Source organism: Argiope bruennichi, chromosome 10 (genome assembly GCF_947563725.1).
Source record: "Argiope bruennichi chromosome 10, qqArgBrue1.1, whole genome shotgun sequence".
NCBI lineage: Eukaryota > Metazoa > Arthropoda > Arachnida > Araneae > Araneidae > Argiope > Argiope bruennichi.
The window spans coordinates 14,316,535-14,339,826 of NC_079160.1; the positions used below are offsets into that span (position 1 = coordinate 14,316,535).

General features: G+C 32.5%; 1 long non-coding RNA gene across 1 annotated transcript; it reads right to left on the reverse strand.

Moving 5' to 3' along the window:
- Positions 1-408: 408 nt before the first annotated feature.
- On the reverse strand, positions 409-22,638 carry LOC129988711 (uncharacterized). The gene is made up of 4 exons (XR_008785674.1): positions 22,573-22,638; positions 19,332-19,550; positions 10,524-10,688; positions 409-972 (listed from the first exon to the last, which is right to left on the reverse strand). It is a non-coding gene; the product is annotated as an uncharacterized LOC129988711 (long non-coding RNA).
- Between the last annotated feature and the right edge of the window lie 654 nt (positions 22,639-23,292).

The following is a 23,292-nucleotide window of genomic DNA, read 5'->3' on the forward strand; positions in this document are numbered from 1 at the left end:
GTAGCTTAGAATTTTACTTTCAATAAAAAAATTATTCACAGAAAGATATTCAAACGAGTTTTCAAATCGGGAATCCTTAACACCACAAAGTAATACGATTAAGATAGTTGAACAGAAGTAATCGCCTCCCCAAGAGACCTTTGATATTATGGCTAATTTCCGGATGAATTGTGTTGAACAAATGCAATTAAGAATTTTGTGGAGAAAGGAGAATTGCGTTAAGCAAAGAAGCATCGTTATTTCCTTTGTTAGCTATTCCTTGCCTTGACGTGGAATATAGAATTCTTATAAGATAGTCTTCATAATAACGTTGCAATACGGAAAGTTATGCTAATGAATTTCTGATTGTATTGATAACCAATAAAATTAACAGAAGTAAACATAATTCAGTTTTATTTTAGGTTGTCATGAAAAATGTAATTTCTAGCCCATATTTTAGAAATTATTACAAAAGTTGTCAAACTGTTTACAATCTTCCTACAATCACATTTAAAAAATGACATTGGCATCTCTAAATTCTTTGCTCGGTCACTTCTGGAGTATTTTCATGAAATACGCTTTCCAATGCAGAGAGCCTTGTCCAAATTCGTGGGTGCAAGAAGTACTACAGGGAATCATCGCGCATGTTGATTATTGGTGACGATAACAGCCACTCGGGTAGTTCACGGTTGACTTCCCACGCATGAAGTGAGCAGATTGGTGGAGCACCAGTGCATCTTCCATGACAACCTGGCTTGTGTAAAAGTTTACTTTCGGAGGATGGCCTCAAATTCTCTCAGAATCTATATCAGATTTAACTGCATCCCTACAAAGTTCGCTTTGAATGGCATTGCTGCTAAATATTGCTTTCCTTATAAAAGTTGTCAATATCTCCATACGATTTTCAACTCTATCGATGATGTACACTTTGAATTTTGAAAGTATTGACATAAAACGTGTAGGCAAAATATCTTGACCACAGATATTGATCTCCTGAAATCAGAAATTTAATAACCGTAATTGTTTTACCATATCCTAATTTTTCAAAAAACCTGATATTTTCAAGACATTATCCTGAGAATGTCACAGAAGTGAAAATTAATGTAATCTTTCATTCTTTGCAACCTTCAGCAATTCCTAAATATAAGAGGCACGTAGAGGAATCGCACTGAACTGAAATTAAACATTGAATTTATCCTAGATCTTTTTGGGATCTATAAAATTATTCTCATTTTTATGTTGCGTAAGGGATATTGAAAGACGGACCAAGTAATCTTTCATGCCAGATGACGATAAGTGCTCTTAAGCCAGCCCTTTCCCGACCCTCTTATACCTTACTATTACGTTTTCAATTCTTTAGCACTAGAATTTGACGATTGAAAGGGGAGTAACATGGCACCAAGTTATTTCTACATATTGCGTTCTTTAATACAAATTTCTCACTAAATTAAGATCCTTCATCCTTATGGTTCTTAAATCTAAAGAAATTTAAAGGGCTGAACAAATATTCTTAATTTCATAAAGATTTTACTTAATTGAAGTAAAGAATGAATTTAAAAAATTAGTAATCTTTTTGGGTATAATTTTCAAAGATCCTGCAGTACATTGGGAGTAATTCAATTCTTTTACCAACGGAACAATGTATTTATTTCAAAAATTACCCTTGAATTTTCTGTTATAGAAATCTATTGAAAGAATCGACTCGCGTTTTAATAAACTAATTATTCTAACTTGTATATAACCAAGAAGCTATTTTTAAATTTAACCGATGGGCAATTTTAAAATGGACCATTTTGAATAGCGGAAGTCTAGCGAAATGCTTTATATGAATGAAAAAACGGGGATAAGTCAACTTAGAGATTTAAACTTTTCAAGAACGGAGATCCAAAAAGTGTTCCCTTGGTATTTGCAAGCTTTGTAAGAAAATATATAAAACTCTAGAAGCTAATTTTAAAGTTAAACGCAGAGCGCGCTCTTCAGTTTTACTCCGAACATTGTTGCGCTGTTGTGTTCTTTACAGAGTGACATGCCTTCTGCTAATGCTTTAGTATCTACAAGTATTATTTATGCGTTCAACTAGGCTATGTTAGCTGTATTCAGAGTTCCCCTGAAATATTCATAGAATAAAGTATCTTCTATTTCTCAGCATACTAAACTTATACTACTTATCCACTGGTCTATTTCTGCAATAGTATTAAATATGAAATTCACCTAAAAGAAGTGAACGGTTAAACATGCCAAAACCTCTCGAAATCAGTCACATCACTACCGATAAATTAAACAATATAGGTTTCCCACACTGAGACTACAGAATGGCGACAATACATAGGATACTGCATTATAACAGTGAAATAGTAACAAAATTCCAAATTAGAGATAAAAGTTCCAAATTGAAAGTTGCCGCCATGACTTGGACAAAAGAACGAGACAAGCACGAGAAGCACTAAATCTTCACATAACTGAATAACCACAATGATTTCCCAATACTGTAACGAAATTTTAAGTTGGGAATTATTTAAATATTCGAATTTTCAGAAAACCTTTAATGCAATAAACACACTGGATTATAAAACTCAGACTCCAATCCAAAATAAAACAAGGCAGCTACTATAATTAAACTAGATGGGCATACATTGTTAGAATTTCAGGTTGCATCAGATTACATGATTATTGAAAAAATGGTAATGAGACTCGCAGTCATTTTAAGCTTGAATATACATGTTGCACTTCAATAACATTTAGAGTATTGTTAGAAACTCGGTTAAAAGATTAAGTAAGAATTCCATCTCTTAAGATTCTTTGAATTTTTGATATCCAATTTCTACAAAGATTGCAGTTTTGTAAATAAGACCCAGGATTAGACATACTTTATTTTCCAGAACTGGAATGAAGATTTCATGTTAATTTCAACTTTGCATCACGCTTATAAAACCAGCAGGAGTGGTCTTTCCCAAATTTCCACATACTCAAATAAACTTGTGCCAGAAAACGCCTTGCATGACATAATGCACAATAGTAACGAAAAATTTTTTTTTTAGCATTTACTGTATCGATCGTGTCATCCTTGGCGAATTATTTAGCAATGAATCATCGGCATGTGTCAATAGTCTCCAAAAATTGGATTAGTGCCTTAGACACTTTTCTCAACCGATTGAAACAAAACTGCATTTGTAATCAATCCTAAAACTGATTTGATATACTTAAATCCTTGTTTTTGAATTATAGCAATTGCATGTTTTTCTGAAAGTACAGACAGTTATCCCTTTGTTGGATTTGGCTCAAAATTCCGCAGATGTGTACCTTAGAGATGTTAAATTTTTTTTTTATCGAGTTTTATCTATTTAGCTCTTTTTTAAATGTGTTAACTCGAACAGAAATGCAGACAGACTTGAAAGAATTTTGCTCATGATTTCATAGACAGCAATTTGGTGGGAAAACTTTATACCAAATTTCAACCGTCTAGCTCAAAGAGTTTGTTGTCACAGACAGACATTTTCCAAAAATGGTTTCAAACTCAGGGAAGTTTAAAATGGAGATTCGAAAGTCTCGAGTTCGAAATTTGACAATAACTATTCTCTTTATACTTCGTATACAAAAATGTAATGCAATAGATTTCGTTCTAGATTTTATGATCTGGAAATCTTGATAAAATATGCTAAATCTTACAACTCCATTATTTCCTATTCAAGAAGTGCACATTAGCAGCCTGTACTATCAGAATAATTTTAAGATTTATTTAAAACCAGGCAGTAAGCATTACAATGGCTTGATTCATTTGGTCCATTTCAGAATGGCCAAGCAAATGTGGAAATCCAATCCATGAGTTATTTCTACAGGTCAACTCAATAGAGAGGAATTGGAAAAACTCGACAAGATTCATTTCTTTACAGTATAAACATAAGCAGAAAAGTTATGCAAAGGGGGAGGGGGTGGACAAGAATTAATAAACGAACAAAAATTTGAAGGCTCAAGAATTAGATATATAAGAAGCATAATTGGAAATTAGATATATAAAAAGATTCCACAGAACAATTTCTATTTCATTACATATCAAAGCATTTAATCTTTAATATTTGGAAAAATCCTCTCAATGGATAAGAAGATTCAACGAATTCGCTGTGCTAAACATATCAACTACTTATTCAATAATAAGGAGTTATTTTTTATTTAAGTTAAAAGTAGTAAAAACATAACACTAATGTAATTTAGTAACTTTTATAGGCATTACTTTAAAAGTTCCTAGAAAGTTATCCCATCTTAAATTGCACAATATATAGATTTATTCTCAAAATTTGCTTATGCAGTATTAATGACAAAGTATAAAAGTGTAAACATAAGTTGAGAGCACATAAAATTGAATGAAATAGGGTAAAATTATGAAAAATTTCACCAACATTCATCTGTAAATTATCATTGTATTCATTTTACCAGATATTTGAATACAAAATCAATGGAAAAAGTTTGGCTTCTCAATATGAACTTAAGCTTTAAAGTTAATTAATAAATTAATTCAAATTTAATTTGTTTTCATCTTTAAAGTTGACTTGGAGCATGTTTACTTTTCGACTTTAATTTTGAAAGCGTTTCATAATACTTGTTTCCTCAATAACTTGATTTTTTTATTAGTTATGCTTCCTAATAATTCAATAACTTTGAGCACCTACCAATATTTAATAATGTGTTATTTCTAACAGATGATCCATGAAATAATATGGAAAAATTTTACATCAAACAGAGGGCCAAACTGGATTTTGAAATTTTACGCAAACCATTAAAATACATAAAATTTTCTAAATTCTTTAGAAGAGGGCTTTCAGTGAAAATATTTTTAAAGGGAAAAATTAAGTTTGCTATCGAAGTAAATTTTATTTCAAAGACTTAAAATACCACAGAACATAAGCGCATGTTAATATCCTCCAAGAATAAGAGTAGCGCAAATTTGAATAGACGTTAAATATGCAGTTAAACGCATCTATAATTATAGAACTCGCTCAATTTTTGGAAGAATTCTATACATTCTTTGACAATGAAGATGTTAAGAGGGAACCGCTGTTAAATATTTAATTAGAAATGGTTCTGGGCAAAATTTAAAACTATTGGATTATGAATTATTTCCATCTAGAAAACTGATCAGAAACTGTATTACCGGTTGACTTATCAAAAGTAGCCGAGCAGTGATACCCGACTTTACTGCACAAATAAGTATTCAATTGATATTTTTGGAGTTATACGACTAATTTGTGGAATTTGATTCTGCATTTCTCATTCAGCTTTGAAGAACAGGATGTTTTATTTTAGGTGTATTCCTAACTCAATGAGCCTCATCCTAACTCAATGAGCCTCATCCTAACTCAATGAGCCTCATCCTAACTCAATGAGCCTCATCCTAACTCAATGAGCCTCATCCTAACTCAATGAGCCTCATCCTAACTCAATGAGCCTCATCCTAACTCAATGAGCCTCATCCTAACTCAATGAGCCTCATCCTAACTCAATGAGCCTCATCCTAACTCAATGAGCCTCATCCTAACTCAATGAGCCTCATCCTAACTCAATGAGCCTCATCCTAACTCAATGAGCCTCATCCTAACTCAATGAGCCTCATCCTAACTCAATGAGCCTCATCCTAACTCAATGAGCCTCATCCTAACTCAATGAGCCTCATCCTAACTCAATGAGCCTCATCCTAACTCAATGAGCCTCATCCTAACTCAATGAGCCTCATCCTAACTCAATGAGCCTCATCCTAACTCAATGAGCCTCATCCTAACTCAATGAGCCTCATCCTAACTCAATGAGCCTCATCCTAACTCAATGAGCCTCATCCTAACTCAATGAGCCTCATCCTAACTCAATGAGCCTCATCCTAACTCAATGAGCCTCATCCTAACTCAATGAGCCTCATCCTAACTCAATGAGCCTCATCCTAACTCAATGAGCCTCATCCTAACTCAATGAGCCTCATCCTAACTCAATGAGCCTCATCCTAACTCAATGAGCCTCATCCTAACTCAATGAGCCTCATCCTAACTCAATGAGCCTCATCCTAACTCAATGAGCCTCATCCTAACTCAATGAGCCTCATCCTAACTCAATGAGCCTCATCCTAACTCAATGAGCCTCATCCTAACTCAATGAGCCTCATCCTAACTCAATGAGCCTCATCCTAACTCAATGAGCCTCATCCTAACTCAATGAGCCTCATCCTAACTCAATGAGCCTCATCCTAACTCAATGAGCCTCATCCTAACTCAATGAGCCTCATCCTAACTCAATGAGCCTCATCCTAACTCAATGAGCCTCATCCTAACTCAATGAGCCTCATCCTAACTCAATGAGCCTCATCCTAACTCAATGAGCCTCATCCTAACTCAATGAGCCTCATCCTAACTCAATGAGCCTCATCCTAACTCAATGAGCCTCATCCTAACTCAATGAGCCTCATCCTAACTCAATGAGCCTCATCCTAACTCAATGAGCCTCATCCTAACTCAATGAGCCTCATCCTAACTCAATGAGCCTCATCCTAACTCAATGAGCCTCATCCTAACTCAATGAGCCTCATCCTAACTCAATGAGCCTCATCCTAACTCAATGAGCCTCATCCTAACTCAATGAGCCTCATCCTAACTCAATGAGCCTCATCCTAACTCAATGAGCCTCATCCTAACTCAATGAGCCTCATCCTAACTCAATGAGCCTCATCCTAACTCAATGAGCCTCATCCTAACTCAATGAGCCTCATCCTAACTCAATGAGCCTCATCCTAACTCAATGAGCCTCATCCTAACTCAATGAGCCTCATCCTAACTCAATGAGCCTCATCCTAACTCAATGAGCCTCATCCTAACTCAATGAGCCTCATCCTAACTCAATGAGCCTCATCCTAACTCAATGAGCCTCATCCTAACTCAATGAGCCTCATCCTAACTCAATGAGCCTCATCCTAACTCAATGAGCCTCATCCTAACTCAATGAGCCTCATCCTAACTCGTGAAAGTGACTAATGAAAGCCTATGTTTACTACATGAAAAATAACGTGCATTGTCGTACTTCTGGTTTGCTTTTATAGCTAAGTATCAGAAAGATTGAAATCGTTCGATATCTTTTAATGGGAAATTTCAATTTTTTTCCAGCACACTACCAAAACTGAAAGTATAAATTAAGCCTCTTTTGGTGGTGAAGGGAGAAATTGAATTTATAGTTATGAATATTTTCCCACCCTCTCACCAGCCGGCTGGTAGCTAACTCGTCCTAATTTTTTTTAAGTAAACGGGGGAGGGGAGGGTACTATCCTAAACCTTTTATCCCCAATTTAATGTTAAATATATTTAAGCCTTTCTATTAAATATCTAACCTTAATAGTGCGCGCACACTTTCCCGTTATTTTTATATAAATCTTTCTAAAATAAGAAGCCTATCTTTATACTTCAGAGTTGTAACGAGGGAAAGAAATGAAATTTCTCCTTTACTTTCTGCAACTGAAATGGCGTCTAAGTACCTGCTGAGAAGTTATCGAGTTTCGATTTCATGACGCAAGTCTCAGATTTGTGCCAAGATGCACCACTGCAAATGTATGCCGACAAGTTACGGTTTCATTCAAGAGCCAAATATGGCCAAACTGTGCCAATCATGGTTTGGAGTTGTAAATGTAGTACTATTAATGAAAGGTCAATGTAGTATTAATTTTTGTATTCAACAAATTAAAATGAAATTCGCTATACATAAACTGTTAAGATCGATAGTGTTTAAAAAAAATTTCGAATCGGGACGTTACCTTCGCCAAATCGATACGAATTTAGTACGCTTAAGAAACCGGCGGAAATGGCCTCCTCAAAACACTCAAAGGGGATATCCCAGAGAACTCCTTCTATGACATTGGCGTACAATAAATACAAAATATTAACTTTGGCGTGAATTTAGCATTTACTGAATTTATCGTGTCATCCTTGGCGAATGATTTGTCCATTAATTCCTGGTCTGAGGTTAATAGTATGTAAATATGAAACGGGGAGGGGAGTCAATCTCTAGTTCTAATTTTTAGCGATTGTTATACTTTATACTACATATGCGAGAGCGTAAAAAGGATTGACGATTAAAATCGAGAACTTCTGATAAAAAATTAAGTGAATCGACGTGGTTTGATGGATACCGATTAATAAAAAGTTAGTGAAACGGGTTTGGTTAATACAAAATCGATTCATTTTCACTTCAAGCTCTGGCACAGGAAACTAAATCCAGAAAGTAGGCAACATTGATAGAATGAAGTGCAATTTATTAGATATTTATAGATTCTGGTCGTGAATTAAATATAATGGGGGAAAAATTCCTTCATTGAAGCATTTTCACTTTTATGTAAATGAAACATTCTTCCCTCACCTAATGTTACTGATGCAGGATTTTGTAAGAGTGGATTGAGAATTGTGTTCCTGCCATTTTACATTCAGTTCTCTAAACGCATTGTTACTGGTTATTTGAAGTTTCAAAGAATTCGATATTGAGAAAGATGAGCATTAGGCGCATAGTTAAATGGTCGAAAAATTTATATTTCCATCTTAATTCCATGTCTTTACTTTTGTATTATTGTGGTAGACACCATATTAATTTTTGAACTCCAATTTCAGAATCGTAATTCAGGACACTTTCTCACAATTGAAAATTAATAACAAACGCATAGCATTTCCTATTCTGATGCAATATTTTCCTAGGAGACAAATAGAATCTAGAGGGAAAAATTATATAATTTACGAATTTACTAATACTCACTATTAATATTCGCTTTTAAGTTAATAAATTTCAGAGTATTTAATTCCAAAATTAATGTCGCCATTTATTTAGTTTAACCGTGTGTAAACTTGCATACACTTTTAACATACATATTTACATTCTCGGCTCTGAAATTAAAAATTGCTTGTAGAGTCACGACTTAAGTCTTTAAAGGCAAAAAGTCAAATGACTTGATGAAATCAATTTTATTCTCAATTTCATAAGTATTGAAATGTATTTTTTCAATCGGACGAATTAAATATTGAATACTCTTCGGTGCTCAAAGTATTGAATTTCTTTTATTCAACGGTATGTTGTGGGTACTTAACTATAATTTAAAACGGTTTCAAATTTACGTTTTTATATTTACATTACATTATCAAAACCCAAGACAAGATATCGTATTCTTCACAGACAACAGAGTTTTATTGATGCGTCGAGGCTTGTATATTATTCGGAGCAGCCACTTATAGAAGGATTAGTTTCGAATTCTAACCTTAATGGAACGAAGATTTTTGGGGGGGGGGGAGACGAGTGTAAATTTGTTTTCTAGAATATTTAAATATATCTAAATTCCAGATAGAAAATGGAGAAATCCATTGAGAGCATTACTTCCAAAGATTTTTTATATTGATTAGTATAAATAGTTTCTTTTAAGCGAATGCTATGAAGTGAGATATCAGATCCAACTTTCCTTCAAATGATTGGAATCTGAATAGCCATCCGAATGCGAAGGCCTGAGGACTTAATATAGAAATTACGTACAGATTTCTCCAACATAAAGGCCAAATACCTCATTAAAGTATATGTTCCACCAATTAGAAAATAGATCAGAGTTTGATTTTGTACCTATAATCGTAATTTTTTTATATTTCTTTCAAAAACACTGCAAGTATTGCTTCGATAAGAAATTGGCAGAGAAAAACCTCATCAGGATTGTTACAATACAAGTCCGCAGCATCAAATGGTTTATATTTTAACTATAACCTCAATTTAGAAATTCATGCTCAAAAACTATTTACTTCTGTTCTTATTGTAATGTTGAGGATTTTTGGAACAACTTCCTATTATAGAAACACTAATGAATAATCAATTCCTACAATCTTAAAAATTCTGAAGTTGAATACTGAAACATTCATTTATCAGAAATTCACTATATACCCTCAAAAATGCCCAAGACAGCTCATTTTTTCAGGAACTTTTGCACAAAAGTAATGACCCGACTTCAAGATTTCCAAAATATGTCTCTTTGCACAAAAGCCTTCTCAGCGACTTACTCTAAAGAAGGACCGCTTGACAAGAGGCTGAACCACCGTACTTTCATTAAAGTATTTCGGGCTTTCAGAACTGGAAAAAGATTCCTACACTACTTCGCAATGAACTACACAACACTTAAAACGATTAACATACTGAAAATTAGACATCTAATGGACAAAAGAGAATCAAACTTCTGTATCAAGATCTTTTGCATGCAATTGCGAAAGAAAATTGCAATTTTTTTCTGCTAACAAGATCAGATTTTTGAAATTTCGTTGAGACTCGGAAAAATCTGCTACCGCAGAAGTCTGATCAAATATTAGAGAGCACTTGCTAAGACAGTCTCCAATTGGGATTTAAAGTCAGTCAAGCTCTTCAAGTATTCATTGCACATGCTCATTTTACTCAAATTTAATATCGTTAGAAACATCCTATTTTGGATAACATACGATAAAGATTTCTTAAATAACACAGAAAATCTTAAATTATAATTATAAATCTTTGAAGTAAAAAAATATTACCATGTTAAATTCGATTACTTCGGATCTTCCGGACTGGATTTTCTGAAGAAACTTTCTGAACTGTTTGGGTTTACAGGAACAACAGATTCTAAAACAACTTATCTGGTCAGGTTCCTCATTCAGAGAGATCCATTTATACATTCAGTAATGAAAGAGCCAACAATCCTAAAAAGAAATAGCTTTATTTAAACCTCTATACATGCAAGAATGAAAAAAATTAAAGTATTATAAAGTTTAATGAGATTAAATTTAATCTATCAAACATTACTTAATCATGTTCACAATATTTTCTTATAGTTCAGACGTCAAAAAATTCGAACTAGAGATTTTAACGAATCTACGCTTTAAGCCATTCCGCATCCGAAAAACATTTTCGGAATTTTATTTTACTTGAACACTTGCAAACCAAATTCGGTGGATGAAATTTGGTATGTGGTCTTTACACATCTTGTAAATATCGCTAGATTCCTACAAAACTTGATACGAAAACGAATGAATACGATAACTACAAAACTTAAAGGGCTAGATAGATAAAATTTAGTATATAGAATTAGCATTTAAGGTGTAGAATACAAAAGGAAAATTTCGAAATAAATCTATTGAGATTTTATCTGTTCTGTACTTTTCTATGGATATAAAAGTGATAACTCAAAAACGCAGCGCCATAAACGTCGCATTTATATCAAATGTTATTTGTCTATGTAATCTTACTAAAATTGAAGTTTTGCTAAATTGTGACCTCAGTCGAACCAAGATTCTATATTTCTGAATATATGGTTCATCGAAAAAATTCTCTACTTCAAGAGCAATACTCATACAGAGGTTGAAAATAAAGTTGAGAATCCGTGGAGTTCAATCTAGTCCAAGTTCAACAGTTATATGTGAAGGAAGGCAAGTGTGACAATTGAGTAGGAAGTATGCGAAAAAAATTCTGCAAGACTCCGTCCAGTTGATTCTTACCTGTACACAGTATACAGAGTTAGATACCAAACATTTCGAACTGCAAATGTCATGTCAATAGGTTTGTGATTTTAGAAATCTCTAGCCACCCTAGGTGACCAGTTCTTCGAACTCGATAAAATAAATTTTATCATACTAAATGAAAATGCCATTTAATATTAAGCCGTCAACATTTTTATTGGTTATGTACGCAAATTGGATAAAAACGACGAAATGACTCCAGAGGGTCATTCTGGGGCTATATCGAAATTTCATATTTTGAGAGCTCTAAAAATTGAAGCGCGGCACGGAGCAGGTGACACTTAGACTATATAAAGACCACCAGTTTTTTTTTTCTATCCAACAAAAATTGGAATGGCTTTCTCCAAACTCATTTACTAAACGTTATACTTTCGCATAAAACTGAACCTTGGACAAAATATGCCAATATTTTGCATGGCATTGATAATTAATAGTTACTAAATATTAATCTTTGGCATTTTCTCATACGATGTATAGATGAAGTATTGTAATCGTCAAAAAATTCAAACTCGATATTGACGAATCTCCACATTTTAGAAATCGAATTAGATAAACATTCTTGTAATTATATCAGTCCGTCCGTGTTCTTCCAGCCTTAAATCTATATAGCAGAACTGAAAGAGCTTTAAGCTAGACGTATGAAAACTTATTCCTCTGATTAAACTAACCCAAATTTTAGCAAAGTTGACAGTGAAATCTTATGTCGAGGAGGCATAAAGTTGAAAGCAATTTCCTTAAAGTAACTTATTGATTATACAGTCAATGTGTTAATTACTGGTGCAATCAAAATAATATGATAAATGTTAAAATCAAAGTTCAAATTAACATTGCCAGATCTTGGTCAATAGATTCGAACCATTCATCCTTTGTCTAACATTTAAACGAACTGAAAGAAACAATTTTAAAATGGTGAAACAACAAACCAGTTGCTCAGTTAACTTATCTTCCGCCTCGACCGAAGAGCTTAAACCACTTCACATATTCCGTCTAAAGTACTTACATGAGGCGAGTTTCAACAGTAGCCAAATTTGCATTGCAGTTGCTGCCAAGCACAAATCACGAAACTTGCAAAAAGGTCGAGTTCGAATCGTTTAGTTTACTTGAGACTATGGCGCGGAATTGGAAAAACACAAAGACACCATAAAAATTCGGATCCGAAATAAATTTCTGCATGGATCTTTTCCAAATGTCCAACAAACCGTTTTCACACAAGATTTGTAAATTTCAGTCAAATTTTGAACAAAATCCGTTCAGTGGATGTCTGTTCGAATTTAAGTTAACGCGGTAATTACAAAGAGAAGGGATCTAAATGGATTAACTTCGGTTCACAGATTTAACATCTGAAATTTTGAGCCAAATCCAACTTGGTTGACAGTTGGTCGATTTATACTTTCAGAAAAGTGTCAACTTGCCTTAAGTGTTACAAATTTGGCATGTGATTGCGACTACAAGTGTAGACTTTCTTTCAAACGGTAGAAAAAATTGCATAAACAAATTCGATTTTCAAATACTCTTTGCCTTAAACCAAGGATTAACCGGGAAAAAACTCGCCAAACAAAAGACAGATTCAATAAAAATGGCAAACTGATGTCAAGTAAGTATTTCTTATCTATAGTAGACTAATGCCATGCAAGGCGTTCTCTCAGCTTGACTAGGATGAGTTTGGTTCAGTGTTACAAAGACCAATTTTTCGTACGTTATTTTTCAGGTTATGTTTAATGAACATTGTTAAAAGCAAGTCATTTTAATTCGAATTTTACCAAGTAAAGCATTGCCGGCCTCAAGGGTGTCAATTGACATAACGATATGTGTTTCAAAGTGGCTTGTCTAAGTAAATATTTGCATATACATAACACATGCTTAATGTTTAAAATACAATTACACATGGTACATTTGACGTTCTCTGGAATAACACTTATTGGAGAAAATGCGAGAAAACTTCGTGAAACTACTCCCACTGGTTGCTGACTGATTTAAACAAAAATTTGTCAGATATAAATGTAATCTGAAATTAATAGAATTTTGTATATGATCTTAAATTGCGTTGATATGCATATAAAAGTACAGATCGATAAAAGCCAAATTTGGAGATAAATTTGATTCCAAATTTGAACCGAATCCACATTTTAGATGCTAAACTTGTGTATCAAACTATATGTTGGCTGCACTTAACTATGCGTTGGTTCTATAAGTTTTGTATTTACTGCGTTCGTTTTACTCTGATAGCTTCGACTAACTTTCTCCGATTAGATTTTTTTTTTCAAAATTTGACAGAACTATTAATTTAATATTAAGTCCCATACCAAATTCATCTGTTTAGATCAAAGCGTTTGAATTTATTTTCACAGAAAAACTGGAATAAATGCCAAAGATGCGATTTGGATTTAAAGATATCAGAAAAGATTCGTGAAAACTCCCTAATTGAGTTTTTGCAAATTGTAATACTTTGTATGAGAAAGTAAAGTTTGATGAAATCGGCGTAATGGTTGTGGATTGAAGATTATGGCTTTCGTCAGAAAATGAAATAGCGCGAGATTTCTCTCCCTATTTTATATTCTATTCATGCTAATTTAAAATATCTGCGCTCTACATACAAAACCGTTTGACCTAGAACTAGTAAACTTGTCAGAAACGTATTTTAGAGGGTGGGAATTTCACTTCGGGAAAAGGTGCAAATTACAATCAGAATTTTCATTAACTGAAAATGAAGCGAAATATCGGTATCTTTCCTCTATGACTTCCAAAAATATAGCATCATTTTAAATTTTGCATCATTTTAAAGTTAAAAAAATCTTAAATTATACCAATGTTAACTTATAAATTAAGTTTCTACTTTTAATGAATCAAGAAAATATTTTAACTGTTTTCAAACAATTTATTTCACAAAGTGCGTAGAAAAAAGTAGTTCTAATTATTAAGCAATTACGCTGGTAAAAACTCCAATTAAAAGACTGAGTTAACTCTTTCTGAAATTTTAACCTAAAAATTCGATTTTTAGCATTTTTAGGTATTGCTGCCTGTATGAAGTAGACTATGAAATGCGATATTTTCTAAAAAAGCAATACGATAAAAAGTTCTACGATGTTTTAAAATTGTTATCAGTTCAATAATTCAATCTTATTTAAGGCATATATAGCTTAATACATAGGATATCCACACTAATCAGGGACCAACAGCCGATTTCTACAACTTTATTAGATACATACGCGAATTCGTCTAAATGAGATATTTTATATAGTTTGAATCAAATATTCCTTAAATTACGTTTACAGATTTTTTATACATTAAAAAATTTATACGGATCCTATATTCTATAAGTCATTAAATATTAATGTCTCAAGCACATTTTATTAAAAGTTCCAATCTTTTGCAATCAAAATGTATTAAGTTATGAAAATTTGAATGCCTATTCTATAAAAAAAGCATCGTCTTGATGAAAATGCGCTACTCAGGGCTCGGACTTTCTAAGACCGATTGTGTAAAACAGCGGTTCTTAACCTATGGGTCGCGAAGCATATTTCTTGGGTCGCGACAGATGTAAGTAAAGATGCTCAACTCATGGTTTACGTGCGGTATCCAGGTTTAACAGATATACAGGAGGACATTTTATTTTGCAAACCAATGTCAACAACAACTAGAGGTGAAGATATTTTTCTTATGGTCGATTCGTTTTTTAAAGAAGGATTAAATTGGAATCAGTGTTTCAGTATTTGCACCGACGGTGCAGCTGCCATGACAGCATCTAAAAAGGGATTTTCGACAAGAGCAAAACAAATGAATCCACAAATTATATCGATTCATTGTTACATAGACAAAATCTTGCTTCAAAAAATTATCACCCGAATTATGTATCGTTTGGATGAAATTGTTGCGGTAGTCAATTTTATCAAATCAAGAGCTCTTAACTGTAGAATTTTCCGCGAACTGTGTTTCGAATTTGGTGCAGAATACGAACATTTATTATATTATTCTGAAGTTAGATGGCTGTCCCGGGGCAAAGTTGTTCAAAGAGTTATCATTACGGACAGAAGTCGAATTGTTTGAGAGAAAAGAAACACTCATTAGCATCTATGTGCTAATCAAAATGTCAATTATTTTCAAAAAGTTAAATATATTTTAATTTGGCCAATAAAAATTATTAAAAACACTTGATTATTAATTAAATTTTCCTTGGATCGAAAAGTACTTTTGTTTATCTTTATTATTAAAAAAATAAATAAAAAATTTGTAAGTTAAAAAAAAATCATCGTAGGATTGAAGATTTTTTAAAAATACAATCTAAAATAAAGCAATGAAAAAATTGACTTTTTCTCAAATATTTCTCAAATTTGGGTCGCGGCTTAAAAAGGTTAAGAACCACTGGTGTAAAATAATGCAATTGTTGATAATCTTAAAATAATGATATTTAAAGCATTATAACTAGATCAGGCTTGATCTTGGAAGACAACCGTTAGACGCAAGATAATTTTACTGACTGATTTAGAGGATCGAAGAACTGTATAACGTAGAATTCACAATTTTCTGAAGTACATTTATTGATTGAAATAACACGCCGCATTCAAATCTTTTTGAAGACAAAACTGAATTGGACGAATCAGAAGTTCACTTAATTCTTTCAAATACTGAATTATAAAATATTCTGCAATACATGTAAGCTTACAATACTGAAAGATTCGATTTTCTGTAATTAAAAATGACTGGCTTCAGTAAAAAAGTTCGCATTTATTGAAGTTCTTTCATTTCAAATTCAAATTCAAATTTAAATCTTACGATAAATTTTAGATGACAGAAAATTAGATATTACAATGGACAAAATGTGTCAAGGCTTCTATAATGTGAGCTATGGAACTATAAATTTGAAGCTTAATATTTTGATTAATCTATTAAGAGACCAAGGCACATAAATATTGGTCAACAAAGGCAGCCAATATTAAATAAGCCGCATCCATTTTAAAACTCAATTTATGTATGAAAGAGCACATTCACTGCCTGCAATTGAAGTAGTGGAGTGCATGAGCAGTTTCATCGGCATTTCATTTAGATGGCGTAAATTTACTCCTGAATTCAATCGGTTAAAAACATTCTAGATGGTAATAGATCCATTAACCATTTTGAGCACATTTTGGATTTTAATTAACAGTTTTGAAACATTTAACTTTAATTTTATGAACAGATTGAGAAATGCTGAAAGGACGATTTTAAGTAGTTTATGACTGAAACAGCCTGTTACTAATTGGATAGACTGCTTTAGTTGAGTAAAATTATTAGGAATAGCGGTAAATTTAAGTATCTTACTTTACAATTTATAACTTATTTCAACACTGAAGAATAAAATATATTCTTAACCGTACAAATAAGAACCAGTTGAAGTGGTCATTAAAACTCACTCTAAAAAGGTGTTATTCCAGAGAATGTTTCATGGCATTGGTGTAAAATTAATATTCATTTCATAAAATAATTTATCGTGCGATCCTAAATTCATAAGAATGTTACGGAGTCCCCATTAATACCTAACATGCGGTTAATAGTGTACCCGAAAAACTAATGCGTTTTAGACACTTTTATCCCAACCGATTGAAATCGGTTTGACCCAAAACCACATTTTATATATCATGTTTACATGCTTTTGAAATTACAGACTGACCGACCGACGTGAACCCCTTAATAGATTTGATTCAAAATTTAATTGACATCTATACAGTGGTGGAAAAAACTTGGAGACCACATGTGAAATTGAAAACTTAACTTTACTAAAAAAATACATTAAATAGTATATACAATACAAAAATTTCTTATTATTTTATAAAGAAATTAATGTAATTATACATTATATTGAAATGATTTTTTTCGTAACATAAAAGGGTGGAAAAAACTTTGATACCACAAAGTTAAATATTAATTAAATGTATAGCATTACAATTTTTAGTACTTCGTGTGTTTTCCTTTCACACGAATTACTTCTAAAAGACGATTCTGGAAGGATTTTGCTAGGTTTTTGCATGTTAGAATCGATATTTTATCCCATGCTTTTAAAATAGCAGCTCTGAGTTCAGACACAGAACAATATTGTTTACCATTTTCATACATCATGCGTGCAAGGATACCCCACATGTACTCTAAGGGGTTGAGGTCTGGACGTTTGGCCGGAAAATCCATAAGACTTGTATTATTTTCAGTTAGCCAAGCAATAGTTGAAGCAGACTTATGCACTGGCGCATTATCTTGTAGCAAAATCAAATTTTGATCCATAAATTCATCTCTTAATGGAACAAAATTGTTCGTCAGTATATCTTGATAGTCAAAAGGGTTCATATTACCTTTAGTGAACACAATATCAGTCTTACCTCTAGCACTGAAACCTGCCCAAACCACGACGGATCCACCCCTTTGAACTCGCTTTGAAAAATGCGTAACATCCCGTCTCAAATCATACCAATACTTTCTTAAACCATCAGGACCATCTAGGTTAAATTTCTTTTCATCCGTGAACACTATTTTTCGCCACAAGTTGGGTTTTAAAACATTAAATGTTGCAAAGTCCAATCTTACTGCAATATGACGTTTTTCAAGTCTGGGTTTACTTTTGAATTTTGCATATTTGATGTTTTCCGTATTACTCAGAATATTTATAACTGTTCTAGCCGTAACTGGAAGCTTAAGTGTCGATTTTATTGCTGCAGAATGCGCATTGTCTTCAACAGCCATCCTTATAACACTTCAATCTGGTTGACAATTTTGATGGCCTTCCTCTATTTTTTGTACCATATCTGCATGAATCCGAGAGAAAAGGATGAACCACAGTTTTAGACCTCTTGATTTTGCTAGCAATTTGCCTTTCACTCATTCCGCTTCCGCGAAATGCTAAGATTTTACCTTTTTCAATTTGTCAGTAATTTTCCGCTACCCATAGTCTCAGTTGCTTCAACACTCAAAGAAATGATTAGAAAGCGTTTCTTTTCAGTCTCACAACTGTCCCGCATAAAATCGTGCAAAAGTTACATCATCTCATTATGCAAACAATCACTCTTTAAAACTGGTCTCAAAGTTTTTTCCATTTCATTACATAACACATTTTTCCTTTATAGCTACAATAAACGTATTTTAAATTCTATATTCATTTTTTTATTTATTACATTTTATATATAAGTGTAAATGTAAATTAAAAAAAAAGATTTGCATTTTTGAATGCAAAAAAAAGTTCAATGGTGGTCTCAAAGTATTTTCCACCACTGTACTATAGATATTAAGCCTGTACCAAGTTTAGTTTAGCTATGTTAATACCCCGTTTTAAAGCAACACTAGTCTTAAAATATGTACCAAGTTTCAACTGAACTCTCGAAGTAAATGCTAATTTGTATCTAAACAGCAGGGCAGATTTCTTTAAGACGGAGTTTGCTTATAATTTGGCAAAAATTTAAAAATCTTATGTAAAAACCGTAGTCCAAATTCACCCGTCTGTCTCAAAGTATTTTGGAATTGTCTATCACAGACGAACAAACTTAGTGCTATTCATAAATCGGGGTGGTCAAAATCTCGAATTTGAATTTTTCGACGATTACGGTACTTCATATGTTAGAAAGTAAGAATGAGCATGGAGTCGCAATTAAAAAAAACACTTCTACCAAGCACATGCAGCAAACTCATTTATAAATATACTTTGTATGATTTTATTGTCAATAAATAGCATTAGCAACTGAATATATTTTAATTTTAGGAGACAATTTTAAGTAAGCTGCTTAAAATATAACATTCAGCATTTAGGCTTAAAAGTTGAGAGGAAGTATAAACTGTAAATTAAGAAAATTAATGATATTTAAATTGACTTACATTTGTAAAAGTCCCATACAGGCGTAACGCATCTCGGATCCAGCGTTATCCTTGTTGCATTTTGAATAACACCAGCAGATAATTACGGAAGTCAGCCTCCATTGCCTCCATTTGGCATTAGTCGATTCTTGCATAGCAAGTCTAAAATCCCGCCATTTTTAGGATTTTCTCGACTAACCAAGTATCCAGGCAATAGCTAGATGAGATGACAGATTGAATCTGAAAAGAACGGAAATGCATCATTGAAACGTGTTTAAACTGCTCACAATTTAAAGATATAGAAAATTACATGATCCTTAAAGTGATCTCAGTTTATAAAACCATTGGCAGCGATTTATTTTGCTAATCAGATAATGCAACTTATTTGGGGAATTTTTTTAATTTCTATGAAAAGGGCATTTGGGTAGTGAAGCGTTTTACTGATTTGCCTTTTAAATTTATATTTTTACTTAACTGCAGATTAAAAATTAAAAATTCAGTAATTCGATGCACGAGTTACTCATCATCGTTTGCGAAACTTTTAATAAAGAATTAAAAAGACAGCATACTGCATGCTAGATAATCAGTTTGAGTTTTTATGTGGAACAAATGCTTGACAAAACATGCCGAAGCGTCTTCAAGAAATTCCCCCAATACATATGTTATCCTCCTGCCCTAGCATTAAAATTGTTAAGGCCATGACAACCACGAATTTTTATTTGAAGTCCGCATAGGACCGTTTTGTACTTCAATATTATAGTGAACGCACAATGTAAGAATTTTTTGTCGATTGAAATTAAAATTGTTAGAAACTCAATTTGTGTATGAAAATCACATGCCAGATTTCATCTTACTAAAATGTTGTTTTTATCACATGCATAGAGGCAGATATACTTACTGACAGTCAACTCATTGATTAGTTTCAAGATTTTGCACAGATAATTTATATGTTAAAATTGTACCAAATATCAAGCGTCTACCTTTTTATGCTTCATAGCTATTGTGTTGCACTCGGGCAGATGTTCTGTGAATGGTTTTAGTCCAAAATTTAATCAAGATCTTAAAATTTTGAGCGACGTTTCATTGTTGTAGCTCAATGAGTTTCGATTATGGCCATATACAGACATCTCTAAAGACAGTTTCCGAACTCGTGGACGACTGAAACATGACAATTCCTCAACAACTCGAGTTCGAATTTCAGCGATTATAATAGGCTATGAGAAATGGCATAAATTAAAACCCATCAAAAAGCAAAGCATAACTAATTAGATGCGACATAATCCAATAATTCAACTCCTAGATGAAATTTCATTTAAGATTAAAATTTTTCCAGGAATAAAATGCAATGGATAATGGCAACGTGTATAATTTTGAAATGTGAACTCCACAAAAAATTTCTACATAAATAATTGAGCAATCAACAAAGTTAGCGGTATTTCTCTTGTAACCACGTTGCATTTTCGACATCAGAGTGGCTCGTTTTAGTCCGTTTAGCTTCAAAGATTAACACTACGCTTGCATATAAAATCTTTGCATTCAACGCATTAGAGAAGCTACTAAGCTCACATTATAGTTTTAGGCGAATTTTTAAAGTTGAAACAATATAAACATAGCATAAAAAAAAACACAATTAACAATATAAACAGAAAACAATTAACATAAACAAGTTAAAACAATATAAACATAAAGTTAAAAACAAAGTATAAACAACATTCCAGCTTCAGATGGCCAAAGGACCGCGACTTGCAATTCTCAATGACGAATACAGTCTAACCACTAATTGATTTGCTAGGAATATTGCTTTCGTTTTATGCTGAATATCGTAAATACAACTTAACGCTCATGATTCTCTCCTCAACTGAAACATGTTCTTAATGAAGCACAATTCCATGACATCGTTTAAATGTTTTATTAAGTTTCACAAAATTAAGTTTCCGAGTATTTTATATCAAATTTCAAGCTATCTTTTAAGGTAATGTAATTACAATTTTTTTAAGGATTAGCAAAAGAGTTTTTTCCTGAAGCTTTCAAATGGAAGGAAGTCATGCGATTGCTATTTTATGAAACAATACAAATGGTTTGAATATCATTACAATAATGTAATGCAAGAAAAACTAATAGTTATTTAAAAAATTGTCGAAATTCAGAAAAATTGTATGGTAATAAGATTTCCTTAGACAATTTAAATTTTAAAAGGACGCAGAAACCAAATTTTTGCTTCGATGTTTCAGGAAATAATGACCCAAGAAAATTCAAGTTTCATTTAGTATGCAATTAAAGTTTCATAAAATCGCTTAGAGATAAACATTTTCATTTTATAAAGTATTCCTGTGCTGAATTTGATAGTTTTAATGGCCGTCCTGTGAACTTACGGCACAAATATATACACTTCCTTTTTAAGTATAAATTTCACAGTTCAAGAAAAAACCAGCCGAGATAAAAAGTAACAAATAAACAGAATTGAAATATACTTTGAGAGATAAGAAGTTTCATCAAAAAATTGGTCGGAATATGTTTGAATTCGATTTTTCAAATTCTCGTAATTCTATAGTTTCAGAATTCATAGTGTAGGGATAAAATGCAGTTAGATAGTTACCGTTTTGCATTTGCGAACTAAATATTGCATATACTGATCTAGCCATAAAAGTTTTGAACTTAAAGGTTGTGACCCAAATGGACAAGCAAATTGTTTGTCGGGATATGCCGTTGAAACTTTTAACTGATAAATTTCTTATTCGGACTTCAATTAAAAATTCTTCAACAATAAAGCAATTGTTATAAGCCAATAAGTGGAGCTTAATCCACATATTTCGCTTAAATAAGAAGAGTAGAAGAGTAAATGCACAAAAGACGTCCAAAAAGTGTCGAAAATGAAATTAAATTAATTTTCAGAACAATGGTTCACAATTACCAACTTGGCATTCAATAAAATTACGTAACAAAACGTTACAAACGAGGATACATATTATACGCTGGCTGAGAATGAATATTCCATAGATAACTAACTACAGAAGCATTAAAAACTAACGTCAAACATTATTCACTTTCATTTGCAGCAAAATACTTAGTGTTATGAAAAAATTGACTTCTCAGAAAAATTAGGTTGCAAAAAAAAAAAAAAAAAAAAAAATCAGAACGGCGATGGTCTATAATTATCAGTTCATAACCTAAAGCAAAGTACCAGAAAACATCCGCATTGTAATGATATTTATATTTACCGAATATAACTAGCAACTTGCGACAAAAGCACAAGAAAAATTACCTTAATCAGATTAACAGGAGTCTGTCTCAATCCTAAGGCAGTCGAGGCCGCCCTTCTCCGACTCACAATTCGGACGAAGTGAGATATCACTATACCAAAAATCTTTGCAAATTATAATCTACTTCACTTCACTTCAAATCAATGGACTAGACCATAACTCCTTAAGCTATGGGTCCAGGTTCTAATTATGATTGTTCGAAAACTTTTTATGCTATTAAAATTTCGTCAGCCTTTGCAATATGGATTTTTTTTATTTATTAAGTTACAATAAATAACTCCATTTAATTTTAAGAATTTCCTTCCAGTTTTACAAATAAGCACAATAAACTATATTTCTTTTTAAATTCTTTTATTGCAGATCAGTTATTTGTTTTTGTTTTCAATTTCCTTGATTATGAATACACTTGAGAAAGCCAATAATATGAACTCAAATGAGGCTACATTTGTATAAAGTATTTGAAGCCCTGGTAAAGAACTCCAGGATAGAATAATATTCTATTATTATGTTCGTGACTTTTTAGAATTTAAGAAAGAATTTTGAAATCCACAATAACAACAACAAAAAGATGAGTTAAATACTAAATTGTAATAATAAATAAATATTAAATACTTAATAACACAAATAGCAATCCAGAAGGCAATTTTAAACAACAGAACTTCAGATTATACACTATCTACCAAAAAGTATTTGGACACCCATGTAAATGAGATTATCTGCGG